Consider the following 17,047-nt stretch of genomic DNA (forward strand, 5'->3'; position numbering starts at 1 on the left):
ATAAAGGCATCTGGGCCTGGAGATTTTTACAGTGGAAAGTTTTAAACTCCACAATTTCTTTAATACATTTAGGACTATTCAGATTATCTTCTCTTGGGGACTTTGGTAGTTTGTGTCTCTCAACACATTTTTCCATTTAAGTTTTTGAATTTATGGGCCCAAAGTTTTGTTCATATTTAATCTCTTGATGGACATTTGGGTTGCTTCCCTCTTTTTGTCTTTGTGAATAGTGCTGCTATGAACATTTGCATACAAATACTTTTTGAGACTCTGTATTCAATTATTTTGGGTATATACCTATGAGTGGAACTGCTGTGTCATGTGCTAATTCAATGTTTAGCTTTTGAGGGATTTTCTTTTTCTCAGAGGCTAAAACATTTCACATTCCCACCAGTAATGTACAATGGGTCCAATTTCTCCATAACCCTGACAACACTTGCCATTTTCCATGTTTTTGGTTATAGCCATCCTCATGGATATGATGTAGTAACCTCTCATTATGGCTGGTACTGTTATTTGGTAACTTGGACATGTGCCAGGTGATTTTGGGAGGGTGTGCATGAGGATCCTGGAGTCCTGGTGATTTTCCATTCCTGGCAGATGGGCAGTGGATTGGAAAAGAAATACTAGTTAAGAAATCTATCTGGAAATAAAGATGACTGTACATATCCCCATTCTGCATCTAAACAAAGCATCTGCATCTTTTTTCCTTTTAAGCATTCCTCATATGAAACTCACCTATACTTCAGCATCAGTTTTACAATGGCCCATTATATATCATCAGAGAATTCTAAAGCACTGGCATGTTTCATATTTTCCCTATTATATACATCAAACCAATAGAAGGAAACAAAAGCTGGGCCTCATTTCTACAATTTGGTATTTTTAGATAAGCTCTTCTGTGACCATGTGCCAGAATTGTTAATCTTCAAAATGGACACGCCACAATGATAATACTAATTTTTTCTCTCCATTATTCTGTTGCTGCTGCATTGAGACAATTACTGCAGAATTAAAGTACCAGTGGGTTTAGGAATAACTGGCTTGTCTATTACAAGCATTTGTGCAGATTTCTAGTTTTTCACTGTAAAAGAATGTGGTGGGTGAATTCCCTTCTAGTAAAAGAAACAAGGGGACTCTGCATTTATTATGCTCTACAATCACCACGTATGTTTAGTGGTATTCCAGTTGACTATCATTTACTTAACACATTTACTGCTAATTACAGTTGGCACAACGAATCAAAGGGTAAAAATGTGTTCTCAACACCCACAAATACTCTCTCCTTCACAATAAGTTTTCTATCTCTTCTTCCGTCAATCCTCATGCCAGGGCCAGGTCCTGGGTGAAAGGATTTCTAAGCTCAAAGTCCAGATAAAAAGCCTCTTCCTGGGTCAACTTGTCACAGTGTTTTCAGAGGCTAACTTCCCACATATCATGACTGATGTCTTACTACCTAGTATTGTTGTCTTGCCAGCAAAACATCTGTGAAGGGAGAATTTCTACTGCATGGTATAGTCATTTCTTGGTCACGTGCCTCTACTAGAGAATATTTCTGGTACAATGATCTCCGTGGTAAAAATTAAAAGATTTAATGTTAGGTGTCAGCCCACAGAAATAATTGGTTTACCAACAAAAGTCTTTAAAATACACTTGAAAACCTATAGAGTGATAGAATTACATTTTTTCAAAACACAATGCAAAATTAACAAGATGGGGGCACTTCAGGTACCAAGAAGAGAACATAAGAAAATAAAGCCACAACACAACAGCAAATCTCCACTACTGACTATACTGCCTATTCCTCTATGCTCTGTTTTGAGCTCATATGAAAAAAAAATACATTTAAATGAATATCAGATATCAATGATGGATGCATAGTGTACATGTATCAACATTTACATTTCATGTTGTTCATGAGTACTTACATAAGAATATATATTCACCAATCTCACAGAGAATTTGCTCTGGGGAAGGAGGATAGGAATAAGACTGCAACTACAAAGAGGATTTCAGCAGCTCCTAAACTGTTTTATTTCTTTTAGCAAAAATGACAAAATGTTAGCACTCGACTAATTCTTAGTGGTAAGATAATAGATGTTGGTTATATTATTCTGAATGGGTTCTGAATTCCTGGAATTTTTCATAATAAACAATTTTAAAGACAAATAGACATAGTTACATTTTAGCTTTGGAAGCAAAGCAGATTTATAAACAAAGAAAACATGAGGAAGGACCTTCTCTCTCAGAGTGGAGTAATATCTAACCAAAATACATTTTGAATACGTAAGTTTGAAAGAACACTTAAAAGCAATACTGTAATTTCCAAATAATATTGGGCAAATAGATTTGCCTCCAAGAGCCTCCATTAAATTTTATGTAAAGCAAGGGTGTCAAAATAAAATATCTTGGATAACCTTCTATGACAAGTACATCTATGGTAAGTCTATGGTGAGTACATCTCTCCACATGTTATTCCTTTTGCATAGAATTCTTTTCCTCTAGCTTGTTCCTTGGCAGTAAAATCCTATGTAGCCAGTAAAACTGAGCACAAAGGATACTCTTGTGCTTTGGAAATCCTTCCTTCACCCTTCCCAAGCAGGAAAAAGCACTGTCACAGCCCCGTCCTCATACTTCAAGTCCCATTAAGCACCTGATATACCACTATATCTATTTATGTTTGCCTCCCCTGTTAGATAGTGAGCCCCTGATGATGGGACCTGTACTGTATTATTCTTGTATCCCCTTCCACAGTGACATGTTTATAGCCCAAAGAGAGACAGAATATATACAAACCACATAAACCTATGTTAGCACAAATTATGTTAAATTTTTCACCTATTTCAAACATTATTTTCCCCAAGTAAATGTGACAAATGAATGAAAGAATAAGTTAGTATGTAAAATGTCATGAAGCTCACTCCAGCGGTCAGGTAGGTTGATCATCCCAAGGGTATAACCCAGATGATCTCTCAATATTCTTTCCAGGGAATCCACAGGATCATTTCGATTTTTTATGCCCTTAGTTTAGAAAGCAAAGATGACAATTTTTCTTGTTTCCTTTTGCTTTTCCTCATATTACACAGCTTTTTATGGAAGACACGAAACACAAAACACTCAAGCAAAATCTCAGCAACTTAAGATACACTAAACTTTGGACTGAAAAACTGTTACAAAGAAGTGAAACATTTGATCATAAATATTTGGATAATATGCAGTTGGCTGCAACAGTTCAGCCCCTGTTCTCAAATGAAGACTGGCTACAGTTCCTATGGTGGAAGAGGGATAGTGTGATAACATGGAAGGGAAAGAGAACTTGGTGGAAAATAGCTTGCAATCCCTCCCAGAAACCCAAGGAAGCAAGAGAGTAGATCTCAGCACCCCCAGTACTTTCTTGTCTCAATCTCCTCAGATCTGGCTAATGAAATAGTTGCTAACTGGGAGAGTCTTAGAATCAATGGGATTGTCCTGGGAGTCTGCCAGCCAGCCCACAAAGCCTAGAAATGCCCTTGACAGTATTTAAGCCAAAGCAGACAATTGCCACCAGATGTGATAGAGAGAATCTGGAACTCAAAGCTACACCCTCAAAACTCCTAACTAGGTACTAGTGTACCTAGACCCTAGACACTTTATTAACCCAGAAGCAACAGGATCTTACATTTTACAGTACTGATTTTTTTTTTGCCACGTTTATTAATTATGATAGGGTTATTATTTTTTAACTTTTTATTTGGAATAGAAATTCAAAGAAAGTTGCAAAGATAGTATAGAGAAGCCCCATTTACCCTTTAACAAGTTTGCCTCAATGGTCACATCTTGCATAAACATAGTAACAGTATAAAAACCAAGAAACTGACATGAGTACCATGTGTATGTATTCAATGTCATTGTACGACATTGTGCCATCACTACAATGAAGACACAAATTATTCCTTCACTGCAAAGATCACAACCATCCACCTAACCCTCAGCATTCCCAAACCCCTGGCAACAACTAATCTGTTCTCCATCACCAGAATTCTGTCATTTTGAGAATGTCATAGGAGTGACCTTTTGAAACTGGCTTTTTTTATATAGCATAAAGTCCTTGAGATTCATCCAAGCTGTGGTGTGTATCAATAGATCATTCCTTTTTATTACTGATATGGATGTACCACAATTTGTTTAACCATTTACCTAATGCAAGACATTTTGGTTGGTCCAGATTTGTGGCTATTATAAATAAAGCTGATATGAGTGGTCATGTACATGTTTTGGTATGGACATAAGTTTTCAATTTACTGGGACAAATGCCCAAGAGTGGGTCTGCTGGATCGTATGGTATGTATATGCTTACTTTTTTAAGAAACTATCAAATTATTTTCCAAAGTGTCTTTTCCATTTTACATTTCTACCAGCAATATATGAAAGATCTAGTTTCTCTGCATCCTCACCAGCATTTGGTATTGCTATTACTTTTTTATTTTAGTTATTCTAACATGTGTATAGTGATAACTCACCATGGCATTAATTTGCATTTCCTTAGTAGCAAGTGATGTTAAACATCTTTTAATGTGCTTTCAATGCTATTAAGAGTATATCCTCAGAATTCCAGCTGTGATGCAGTGGGTTAAGAATCCAACTGCAGGAGTTCCCATAGTGTCTCAGTGGTTAATGAACCCAACTGGCACCATGAGGATGAGAGTTCGATCCTTGGCCTCGCTCAGTGGGTTAAGGATCTGGCGTTGCCAAGAGCTGTGGTGTAGGTCACAGTTGGCTCGGATCCTGCGTTGCTATAGTTGTGGTGTAGGCCAGTGGCTGTAGCTCTGATGAGACCCCTAGCCTGGGAATCTCCATATGCCGCAGGTGCAGCCCTATAAAGACAAAAAAAAAAAAAAAAAAAAAGAATTCAACTTCAGTGGCTCAGGACACTGCAGAGGTGCGGGTTTGATCATCAGCCCAGCTCAACCGGTTAAAGGATCTGGCACAGCTGCAGCTGCAGCATATGTTGCAGCTGTGGCTCGGCTTTGATCCCTGGTCTTGGATCGACCAACTGTGAGTGTGGCCATAAAATTTAAAAAAAAAAGAGTATATCCTCTTTGATGAAATATTTCTTCATGTCTTTTGTTCATTTTTGAATTGGATTGTTATCTCAATTGTTGAGTTTTGAGAGTTCTTTAAATATTCTACATATGACCCCTTTGTCTTCTCATCCTTTTAACTGGCTCTTCTGCAGAACAAAATTTTTTAATTTTTTAATTTTTTTTTTTTGTCTTTTTCTTCTTGCTATTTCTTGGGCCGCTCCTGCGGCATATGGAGGTTCCCAGGATAGGGGTCGAATCGGAGCTGTAGCCACAGGCCTACGCCAGAGCCACAGCAACGCGGGATCCGAGGTGCGTCTGCAACCTACACCACAGCTCAAGGCAACGCCGGATCGTTAACCCACTGAGCAAGGGCAGGGACCGAACCCGCAACCTCATGGTTCCTAGTCGGATTCGTTAACCACTGTGCCACAACGGGAACTCCAATTTTTTAATTTTGATGAAGTCCAATTTATCCATTTTTCTTTATTTTATTGATTATGCTTTACTATCATATCTAACTACTATTAACTAAGCCACAGATCCTAAATATTTTTTCCTATGTTTCCTTCCAGAAAGTTTTTTTCAAAAAGGTTTATAGTTTTATATTTTACATTTAAATCTATGATCCACTTTGAGTTAATTTTTATATAAAGCGTGAGACTTGGGCTAAGGTTCCTTTTTTTTTTTTTTTTGGCCTATGAATATTCAATTCTCCATTGAATTGGCTTTACCCTTTTGTTTTTTAAATAAATAAGCTGGCTATACTTGTTTGGGACTATTCTGGGGTTATCTACTCTGTACTATTGATTTTTATCTTACTGTCAACACCAGTCTTAAGCACCATGGCTATGTAACCACTGGGTAGAGTGGTTCCTTCTATTTTCTTCTTCTTTTTCAAAATCGTTTTAGCTGTTCTAATTTCTTTGGCTTTCCATACAGATTTTTAATCTTGCTGAGATTTCAGGAACTGAGTTAAGCGTACACATCAATTTATGGAGAATTGATATCTTTAATATGCTGAGTCTGAGATAAGTTTAATCATATCAAACCTTGATAACAGGTTAATGTACTTAGTTTTCTACAATTAGGAAAAGAAGTACCTACTTGAAAGGGACATAAATTTAACAGAAAATTTATGCCATGAAGATAAACTGGTCTCCAGATTCATTACTATTTTAGTTTTTAGTAACAGTACAGTTTCTGAGATGAAAAACAATGAAGATTTTAAGGGAGAACAATAAGTAAAGAGGTCAGTTTTGCATTGTTTTCCTCACCCATGTCTCCTATCTTTCTCTGTGCTCTGTCTCTATCTCAGATAAAATGTGGATCTAATGATATTACCTTCAAGTAACTTACCCTTTACTTAGTAGATTAAGGTTTCTTTTCTACAAAGTAATAACTAATACTTTAAGAACATAATCAAAACAATGGTAAATTATTCACAAAACTAAACTGATGCTGTAAAAGAAAAATCCTATATATTTTAAAGGAGCATAATTTTTTACAAAGCTGAAATGAGAATGCTACTAATAATAAGACCTTATTTGCCACTAGGTAAAGAAAAACTTCAATAAGTTGTATTGAATATTTGTAAATTAGAATAAACTCCTGGATAAGAGCTCAGGTTATAGAGACAGACAGATCTGGCTCTACCTCAAACTATCAACTTGACAAAGGACAATGTACTTAACTTCTTTGAGAATGTGTTTCCTCACATGTAAGAGAGAGATTTAATAATAAGACCTATGTCAAACAGAGTGGTGAGGCTTAAGATAAAGCATATTAAGCACTAATTCCAATGCTAGGCATTTGGTAATCACTCAAGACATATTAATTACTATTACTTTCAGTTCCTTCCTGTCTAGGCAAATTACACACAGGCTTCCCTCCATAAGGAGTTTTCCTAAATGAAGGTGTTGTAGAGGATGTTCTAAAAGCCTACTGAGACTTTATGAGTTTAAGATTCCTGACATACGTTGTTTAGAGTGGTCTTGCTGTCTGTAACAATATATACTCCCCCTACTCTGAAGAACAATAATTTTAAGATGATGACATGAACTTAGGTAAAACTGAGTGTTTGACTCGACTTTGACATAGCTAGAATACCATCTTTTAAATTTTAGGCCCTTCAAAGTGACCATGATAGTTTGCACAATTAGAAATGTGAATTTCTAACTGTACAAATTAGAAATTCTGTTAGTTGCACAATCAGAAATCTGACTCCATTCCCTCTTCGAAAGCCATGGTAGATTTGTGATTTTGGGGGCACTCAGCTTAGATGGGGCCAGAAAAATTAAATAATATGTAAATACAGGTGGTGTTCTTTAATTCTACAGAGCTAATGCATGTGAGTAACATGACTTTGGAACTGGACTTGCTGGAAGAATCAAGGCAGTTCTTTTGTTTTATTTTGTAGAGAGGTCAAGGTCTAATTTAATCTGTTCCTTGTTAATACTATAACTCTAAAAACAAATTTGGTAGTGAAAAAAGTGGAAATTAATGATTAGAAAAATCCACTGCCTATAAAATTCAGTGATTCTATCTATACATGGTTACTGGGAGATGAATTTAAATGGAAGTAAGAGTGGTAAAAATTTTGACAAGGTAGTTCGGTTTTGATTCATTAATGAAACTGTAGTTATATGAGATTATGGAATTGGACAGAATCAAATGTGTAAAGAAAACTCAGCTCATCAATGGAGAAGGAAGGGAACTTTGATGACCCTACATGTTACCTTACCTGTATATGTTAACATTTAGCATTTGAATTTCAGCTGTGTTTCCAAAGTTACTTTCCTCAATTTTATTTAATCTTTTAATGACTGAGGACAAGAAAAAATTTACTGGACATTTAAAAAAGGCTAAACAGTAGTACATGGCTGGTAGTGACAAGAACATGGAATGTTCTAATTATGCCATAAGTAGAGAATTTTAATAATTAGAGAATTTTTTAAAAAAATCAATGTTGAGGTTATTTTCCATCCAGGTTAATGTTAAGCACAGGGGAGAGTGATTAGTACCTAATTCCTTGCATACTATTTATCCTGGTTTACACTAGTCAATTTAAATAATTGCCTTGAAATAAAAGGTCTGCCTTCCTTAGAATCATTAGGACTAGTAATTGATACTGTGTTTGATTGATATTTCACATGTTCTGATTTCACAGCAAGGACTTAGTTCTAGTCAATGGTATCCATTCACTACCAAGATACAGTGACTCAAGCAAACAAATCAAAATCAAATTAATAGACTTCCAATGAATATAAGTTCTAATTGTTCACTAGGATGTCATTAAAAAGTTGCAAACGCAAGGAGATCCTGCTGAATAGCATTGAGAACTATGTCTAGATACTCATGTTGCAACAGAAGAAAGGGTGGGGGAAAAAATGTAATTGTAATGTATACATGTAAGGATAACCTGACCCCCTTGCTGTACAGTGGGAAAATTTAAAAAAAAAAAAAAAAAGTTGCAAACGTTTGAGTCTATTCAGAATATGTATTGAAACAATTCTGGTCTAAGATCAAGGAGATTTAAGAAGACTGACAAAAAATTTTAAGTCTTTCTATACTTGCTTTCCACTCTACTTAAAATATAGCAGTCACTGCAGTTTTACAATAAGAAATAATTTTATAACCTTTTCAAATCAAATGCCTATCCTTTTTTTTTTGGATCCTATGTTTCTTTACACTAGGATCCAAATTTAGGGTAATCCTAAATTCCTGAGGGGGGGCAGAGGATAAAATAAAATTAAAATAAGATGTCGGATATGAAAGGAAAAAGATCAAGAGACCAGATGTCATGTAAGGAAATTAAAAAACAATATAAAATAAAGTTCAGAAAACAAGACTGAAAAACCTCTGCATACGTGATAGGATACTATCATTTATGTTGCCTGGGTTACTTTCACGAAAGGAAAAAATATTTGGTAAAGGATGGACTTATAAGTATACTAGTTCTATGCTATTTTACTACTCAACTAATAAGCTTATCTGTTTCCAAGTCAAGAAGTTCATAATCTGAGGAAAAAAGCAACAATTCTTTTGGCTAATATTAGGGTCAAGCATTAAGAAACAAAATAAAAACTTGACTATTCTAAACAAGTTATAAAATTAGCTTTATCTACACTTTGGTATTTGTAAGGTAAATATTTAAACTTAAAAAAGAAATCCTTTCAAGTCATCTAAAGTTCTTGGAGGAAATATAACATGATATGGGAATTCAGGTTACCATTTAAATTTGAAGTACTTCATCCATTTCGGTGACAAAGGTGGTTTTAGCAGCTGTCATTACATTCTTTTAAATTTCAAAGTGCTTTAGGTCCTTCCAAGATGAATGTCCTTTCTTCCTTGCCTCTCATTCCTTAACTTATTTTCTGAAGATAGCAATGTTTACTGCAAGAGAACAACAAAAAATAGAGCTAAACTGGAGAGGTAAACTAGTTTTAAATATTTTGGACATTTTCTTCCCTTTAGGATATTCCTAATTTTATCTTCACTCAACAGTTAAAGTTAGACTTGTTGGTTTAAGAAATAACTTCTATATTTAGGAGGAGAGGAGATAGAATCTCACACACTCAAGAACTATCCAAGGAAAAACCTATGAACCAAGTAACTTACAAAAATCAAGTTAGCACTGACACAATTGAGGCTTTCTAAGACTTATCTGACTGTCCTGGATAGTTTCTTATTTTCTTTCTTTCCTTTCTCTTTTTTTTTTTTTTTTTTTTTGGTTAGAAATATAATATGAAACATTAAGTTCTATTTCACCTTTATAAAAATCCAATTCTAAAAGTCACAATTTCCAATTTTGGTAGTCTCTGTTAAATATGAAAGTAGGGCGTTCCCGTCGTGGCGCAGTGGTTAACGAATCCGACTAGGAACCATGAGGTTGCGGGTTCGGTCCCTGCCCTTGCTCAGTGGGTTAACGATCCGGCGTTGCCGTGAGCTGTGGTGTAGGCCGCAGATGCGGCTCGGATCCCACATTGCTGTGGCTCTGGCATAGGCCGGTGGCTACAGCTCCGATTCGACCCCTAGCCTGGGAACCTCCATATGCTGCGGGAGCGGCCCAAAGAAGTAGCAAAAAGACAAAAAAAATAAATAAATAAATATGAAAGTAGTTATCTCCACCTGCAAAAATTTCTCTAACCACGCTGCAGTTTTACTTTATTTAGGCTTAAGTATGAAATCTATTTATAATTCAATACACAAAATATCACCTAAGATTAAATTAACAAGTTCCTCTCTTTCTGACTCTCAAGCATCAATTATATGCATGTTTAAACTGGCCCAACCCCTAGTTTGTTTTCTCTACAACACCAAATATAAGGAAAATAACTGGAAGAGTTAGGAAGAAAGAGAAAGATAATGTGATCACTTTTAAATGATTCCTGATTGTGCTTCCATATTGTAGAAGTAAACCTTTCAATAAATTTTAAGGCAACAGAAAAGCATTTTAAAAAGACATTTTTGTTTGTGCAACATCTAACAATATTTAATTCCAACACAGTTGGGTAATTCATGATGAAAACAACACCCAAATGTTCTCACCATGCTTATATCCATCACTTCACGTAGTACATAACAATGATGAGCAGTACGTAGGAGAAATATTACCAAGAAAAAAAAAAATGTTTGTATCACCAATATATAGATGATGATGCCCAAGATCACATAAACAGTGACAAAAATTTTTCTTTCCATTATGAATCTTTAAAGAAGAAAAATGCAATTAATGTCTATTTTATTTCAAAATTTGAATAATGAAAAGAAATTGAATATACTGATGACCTAGAATACCTAGTGATAGATAAGTGAATGATTTCCCATGGGTAGGCATTGGCTAGTGGCACAACTGAAATGAGAACCCAAATCTCCTTGCTCTTTCCTTAATGTAGTGTTCTATTATCCTCCTACAGTCCATCCTGCATTTCTTTCCTCTCAGCCTGTAAAACAGCTTTTTTTTTTTTTTCTGAGTACTTTATTCTGATGTATTTGGTAGAACCCAAACTCCAAATATGAAATATCACCCCAACAACTGCCTGTGTTGGCTGATACTTTCCCTAAGCTCTGTGGAGGCTCCTCTACACATGTGAACATAATGATCAGCCAAAGAATTGAAAGAATGACATACACAGATTTTGAGGCTCCCTACTCTGTGCTTCTCCCCTTAATGAGGATTTTCACCACTGAATTCAAGAACAACTGGCATGACTATTCAAGGGTTGTAGGTTAGTGGGTAGTAACCTACCGAAGTTCAATTCCTCATTCTGATTATTTTATCCAGGGAAAACGCACACTAAAACGCACACTAAAGTATTCAGAGGTGATGCAGTATAATGTCGGCAACTTACTTGCAAGTGATTCAGGAAAAATTATCTGTGCTAGCTTATAATTTGTGTATAAGTTTGAAATTACGACAATATAAAAAGAAAAAGTTAAATGTATCAGTACATCCTGCCACATTTCCAAATTTTCTTCTGTGGAAGTCTAATACAGCTAACTGCTTGAAAAAAAAGTAGTTCTATAGTGAAATAAATTTGGATAAAATTTGGGTAAACACTCATTATATTCCATCTTGTGGGCTCACATGTTAGCCTATCAAATATTTCTACAAATCACGTATTAGACATACTTTCATTTCATACCAACTACATATAAATTACATATTTAGGGCCTAATATATGAAAGGAAATGTTCTAAGTAGAAGAGATAGAGAGATAATAGGAAAGGCAAGTTCTCTCCTCTCACGGAGCTTACATTTTAAAACAGAAAGAGACAGATAAGTAAATAAACTAACTTCAGATGGTGACAAAAATGCTTTGAAGAAAATAAACTGGGTGTTAGAGACTGGGAAGGTAGAGGTGCTGTTTTAGACACTGTATCAAGGAAGGCCCACTGGAGAGGTGACATTCAAGCTGAAAGGTGCCAGACGTGAAAAAATTCAGAAGAATGTTCCAGACATAAGGCATACATGTCATAAGAATAAGCTTATAAAGCTCATGGGGAAAAGTTTCAAAATTATCAAAATAATGAAATAGGAATTTGTGAGAAAAATCTCTTGGGTACCATACCCCCTGAAAATTGTCCAGATTTTAAAACGATTAACTCCTATGTAATAACAATGAAATAACAATTATTTAAAATTTTTAACTTTTTTTTTTTACTAAGTATACAAATTCTCTTTGGATCCTGATTTTCTATTACTTCATAGCTTCTTTCAGATCCAATCCTTATTTTTATTTTATCTTTGAAAATAAAAATTCTCTCTCTGCATGTAAAAAGAAATAAATTGTTTTGTTTTTTTCCTGGACAGTGTACCACTATGTTGGGAAAACATCCCAATATATGAGCAGGAAAAATATTCCCTGAATAAATGACTATATGCAGCTATGTTACTACCCACTAATAGAACAGTGGCATATATGTAAACTCAAGCCCTCTCTTCTAGAACTTTCATAGCACTGGATTTTGCATATTGCCAAAGAACAATTTCAATTACATACCTTAAGGAAGGAAAATACACTTATAATTACAGAATATGAACTCTATATAATCATTCAAGTATGGCTAGAATTAACTTTATGGACATAACACCAAGCAAAATAATAGTATATATATCAATATTGCTGTAGGTAGTAGAAAAATTCTGAGTACTCTAAGGGGACTGACCAGTATGCTAAGCTACATCAGGCAAAAAGAGTATATACCTTGAAATGTACTTTGTGTTCTAACTGCAGCAGGATTATGTGGAACACAATACAGAAGCAAAGGTAATGAAGAGAAGAGGCTGCAGTCTCAAAACTGAACTAAGAAGAAAAAAAACTCTAGATCTTGTTTAGTGGAGATAGCATGAGGTTAAAAAAGATATAAAGTTGGGGGACTTTGTTTATTAGTACTAAGGCAACTTCATCACAAAATATCTAGATTCAGGATATAGACCTATGTGCTAATTTTGAAACATTTATAAAATAGTTATATTGAAATAACTATTTCAAATAACTATTAAATGCCTGCTAGGAAAAAGTCTAATATGCTTTAAAGGAATACCACAAAAATCAAGAACTCAACATGTAAAATTCACAAATATCTGACATTTAATTAAAAATTACTAAACATAAAAGAATAAGAAAATACGGCCCATAACCAGAAAAATACCTGTCAATACAGAGAGAGAGAGAGGGAGACCCAGAAATAACAGACATAATGGAATTAACAGGCAAAAACATTGAAAGAGTATTATAAGTATGCTCCATATTCAAGGATATAAAGGAAAACAGGAACACAGTGAAGAGAGAAATGGGGAATTTTCAAAAAGATCCAATAGAACTTCTAGAGATAAAACACACACACACACACACACACACACACACACACACACACATAAAAAATATCTGAAATAAAAATTTCACTGGATGAGATAAGCACTGCAGAAAAGTCAGTGACCTTGAAGACACAGCAATATAATCTATGCAAAATGAAGTTCAGAAAGAAAAAAGTGACTGTGGGACAAAGGAAGAATACTGTTACAAATGTATTATATTATATGAGAAGGGTTATAAAATTATTTGATAGTACAATGTAATAAAAAGCATATTATAAATCCTAGCATGATTACTAAAATAAATAGGTAGAAAAAAGAATTATGTTTTTGGATTCCCTTTAAACTTCTCTATTGGTTTATTCCAACAGAGAAGATTAAATAAAGAATAAACCAATAGAGAAGATTAAATGCAATCCAATAACATAATTAATTTGAAAGCAAGGTTAATAAAAAACAAATAGTAAGATGTTAGACTTAAATCCAACCACATTAATAAATACACTAAATGTAAATTGTCTAAATACTCCAATCAAAAGACAGATAAAAGAGCAAACCAAATATATGCTATCAATGTATATGGAAACACTAAAATAAGGAAATAGTTTAAAAGTAAAAGGAGAGAAGATACATCATGCAAACCAAAACCTTAAGAAAGATGAAATAGCCACAATTATATCAGAGAAGATAGAAGACAAAACAAAAATAGTATCAGACATAGTGACAGATATTTCATAATGATCAAGGGGTCACCTCATTTAAAAGATGGAATAACTCTAACTGTGTATGCACATAATAACAGAACTACAAAATACATTAAGCAAAAATTGAGAGAACTGCAGGGAGAAACACCAAGTACCTAAAAACAGTTGGAGACATCAACCCTTCTCCCTTAGCACCTGAAAAGTCCAGCAAAGATGAAGAAGACTTGAACAACACTCTCAACTGAATTGATGTTTATGGAACACTCCAACCAACAAGAGCAAAATACAAACTTTTATTCTGCCCATGAAGCATTTACCAAGATAGCCCATCTGCTGAACAAGGAATAAGTCTTAACAAATTCAAAGAACTGAAACTATACATAGTCAATTCCCTTATAGTGATGGAATTAAATCAGAAATCAAAACCAAAAGGATATCTGAAAAATTTCCAAACATTAAGAAATTTAGCAATATACTTCGAAAACAACCCAAAGGCCAAATAAGAAATCACAAGGGAAAATAGAAAATATATTAAAATGAATTAAAATGAAACCAGGTTGACCTATCAAAATTTTTGATGCAGCTAAAAAAGTGCTTTGAGGAACTTTATACTTTTCTATGTATATATTAGGTGGAAAGGGCCTAAAATCAATTATCTAAGCTATTATTGTAAAAGGCTAGAAAAAAAAAGAAAACAACTTAAACCAAATACATAGAAAATAACAACATAAAAAAGAGTAGAAACCAATAATACTGACAACTAAAAAACAGAGAAAGATCAAAAAACAGGTTCTTTGAAAAGAAAAAAAAATTACTGAAATTGACAGATCTCCAATAAAACTGAATGAGAGAAGTCAGAAATCAGCAATATTAGGAGCAAAACATTACTAAAGATTCTACAGACATTAAAATAACAAGAGACCATTATGAATGATTATATGTTACAACAAAGATGAAATGAACAAATTCCTTAAAAGACACAGATTACCAATACTGATTCAGGAAGTAATAATTAACCTAAATAACACTATATCTATTAAAGAATTTGAATCCGTAATTTAAAATGTTCCTACAAAGTAAACCCCAGTCTCCAATTCTTCACTGGTAAATTCTATCAAACATATAAAGACAGAAGTAATATCAATACTACATTAATTCTCCCAGAGAGTAGAGGAGGACACATTTCCCAACTGACTTTATAGGGCCAGCATTAGATTGATTCCCAAACTATAAAAAGACATTATGAGAAAACTACACACCAATATCTTTCATAAACAAAGATTCCAAAATCTCTAACAAACTAGCAAAGTCAAATTCAGAAATATATAAGAAACGTAAAACTTATGTTACTTAAAAAAAAAAATCAATGTTATTAACTATATTAACAGAATAAAGGAAAAACACAATATGATCCTCTCAAGAGAAAAAATATTTAACAAATTTCAACACACATTCTTAATAAAAACTTTGGAAAACTCATAATAGAAAAAAAACGACCTTAATTTGACATAATACCCAAAACGTCATTATTTTTTCCTTTTCTTTTTTCTTTTTTTCTTATGGAAATACAGAAATTCCCAGGCCAGGGACTAAATGTGAGCTGCAGCTGCAACCTATGCCACAGCTGCGGCAATGCTAGATCCTTGACCCACTGCGCAGGGCCAGAGATCAAGCCCACACCTCCACAGCAACCTAAGCCATTTCAGTCAGATCCTTAATCCATTGTGCCATAGTGGGAACTCCCAATATGTCCATGTTTTAAATTAAAACCATTCATTATACCAAAAATCAAGAAAACCTCAACGGAAATTAGTAAAATACCGAGAAGCCTTCAGCTCTTTGGGGAACCAGTCATGTTGTCAGAAGGAGAGATGAATACCAATGAATTCAGCAATGTAGCACTTGAAGTCATACCTCAATTCATCTAAGAACTGTCCACAGTACTTGGATAATTATCTAAGACATTGTATAGTATAAAAACAAAAGTTCTATTTGGTTTTGAAACAGACAGAAAAACCAACCTCAACATGAATGAGAAAAGACAATGGATACCAATACCAAGATGACATAGATTTAAGAATTATCTTACAGGGATTTTAGAGCAGTCATGATAAAATGCTTCAAAATGAGCATTTTTCAGTGAGACTAACACACACAGGAAACAAAGGAAAAAAAGAAAGTCTAAGAAATAGAAAGTCTTAGCAAAGAAATAGAAGACATAAAGAATAAAACTACAGATCTAAAATTATAGTAACTGAAATTAATACACCAACAGATAGGCTAAACGGCAGAATGGAGGGGACAGAAGAATCAGTGAACTAAAAGATAAAACAATAGGAGTTCCCGTCATAGCTCAGTGGTTAACGAATCTGACCAGGAACCACGAGGTTGCGGGTTTGATCCCTGGCCTCGCTCAGTGGGTTAAGGATCCAGTGTTGCTGTGAGCTGGGGTGTAGGTCGCAGACGTGGCTCGGATCCCACGTTGCTGTGGCTGTGGCATAGACCAGTAGCTACAGCTCCAATTCAACCCCTAGTCTGGGAACCTCCATGTGCTGTGAGTGTGGCCCTAAAAAGACAGGGAAAAAAAAAAAAAAGAATGAGAAAAGCCAGTAAGTGAGTTCATACAACTTTAATTTCAATTTTAGTGTTCAGAGAAAATCCTGGTTGCAATCCCAAATTGGTTTAAATTTTTTTTTTAGAGATGGCGTTTCATAAAAGAAATCAGACTAGAGAACAAATGATTATCTATTTCAACAACAATCTCAATTATATCCAATAGAATAATTTTTGAATATTTATAAAAATCATCCAATCTTTCTCACTTTGAGAGATAAGAAAAGTAAAAGTGGCACATATGTATGCCAACAAATATTCAATTTATAATAAATCCAAATAACCAGGCAACTAAGGATGAACTGAAAATATAAATGTAAGCCAAAAGATGCTGTAACTCTCCTTTATCA

The 17,047-nt window shown here is 34.4% G+C and overlaps 1 protein-coding gene across 12 annotated transcripts in view; it reads right to left on the bottom strand.

Moving 5' to 3' along the window:
• Positions 1-17,047, bottom strand: part of PEAK1 (pseudopodium enriched atypical kinase 1) — a 284,832-nt gene that overhangs the window by 126,659 nt on the left and 141,126 nt on the right. For 7 of the 12 annotated variants that reach the window (XM_084966096.1, XM_021097992.2, XM_084966094.1 and 4 more), the window contains one exon: positions 9,292-9,455. The gene's annotated coding sequence lies outside the window, so the exon portion shown is untranslated. 12 annotated transcript variants of the gene reach the window in all.

The sequence above is a fragment of the Sus scrofa genome, chromosome 7 (assembly GCF_054392235.1).
Source record: "Sus scrofa isolate SSC_HxYL_T2T_F1_AM1 chromosome 7, Sscrofa_HxYL_maternal_Yorkshire_Landrace_v2.0, whole genome shotgun sequence".
Classification (NCBI taxonomy): domain Eukaryota; kingdom Metazoa; phylum Chordata; class Mammalia; order Artiodactyla; family Suidae; genus Sus; species Sus scrofa.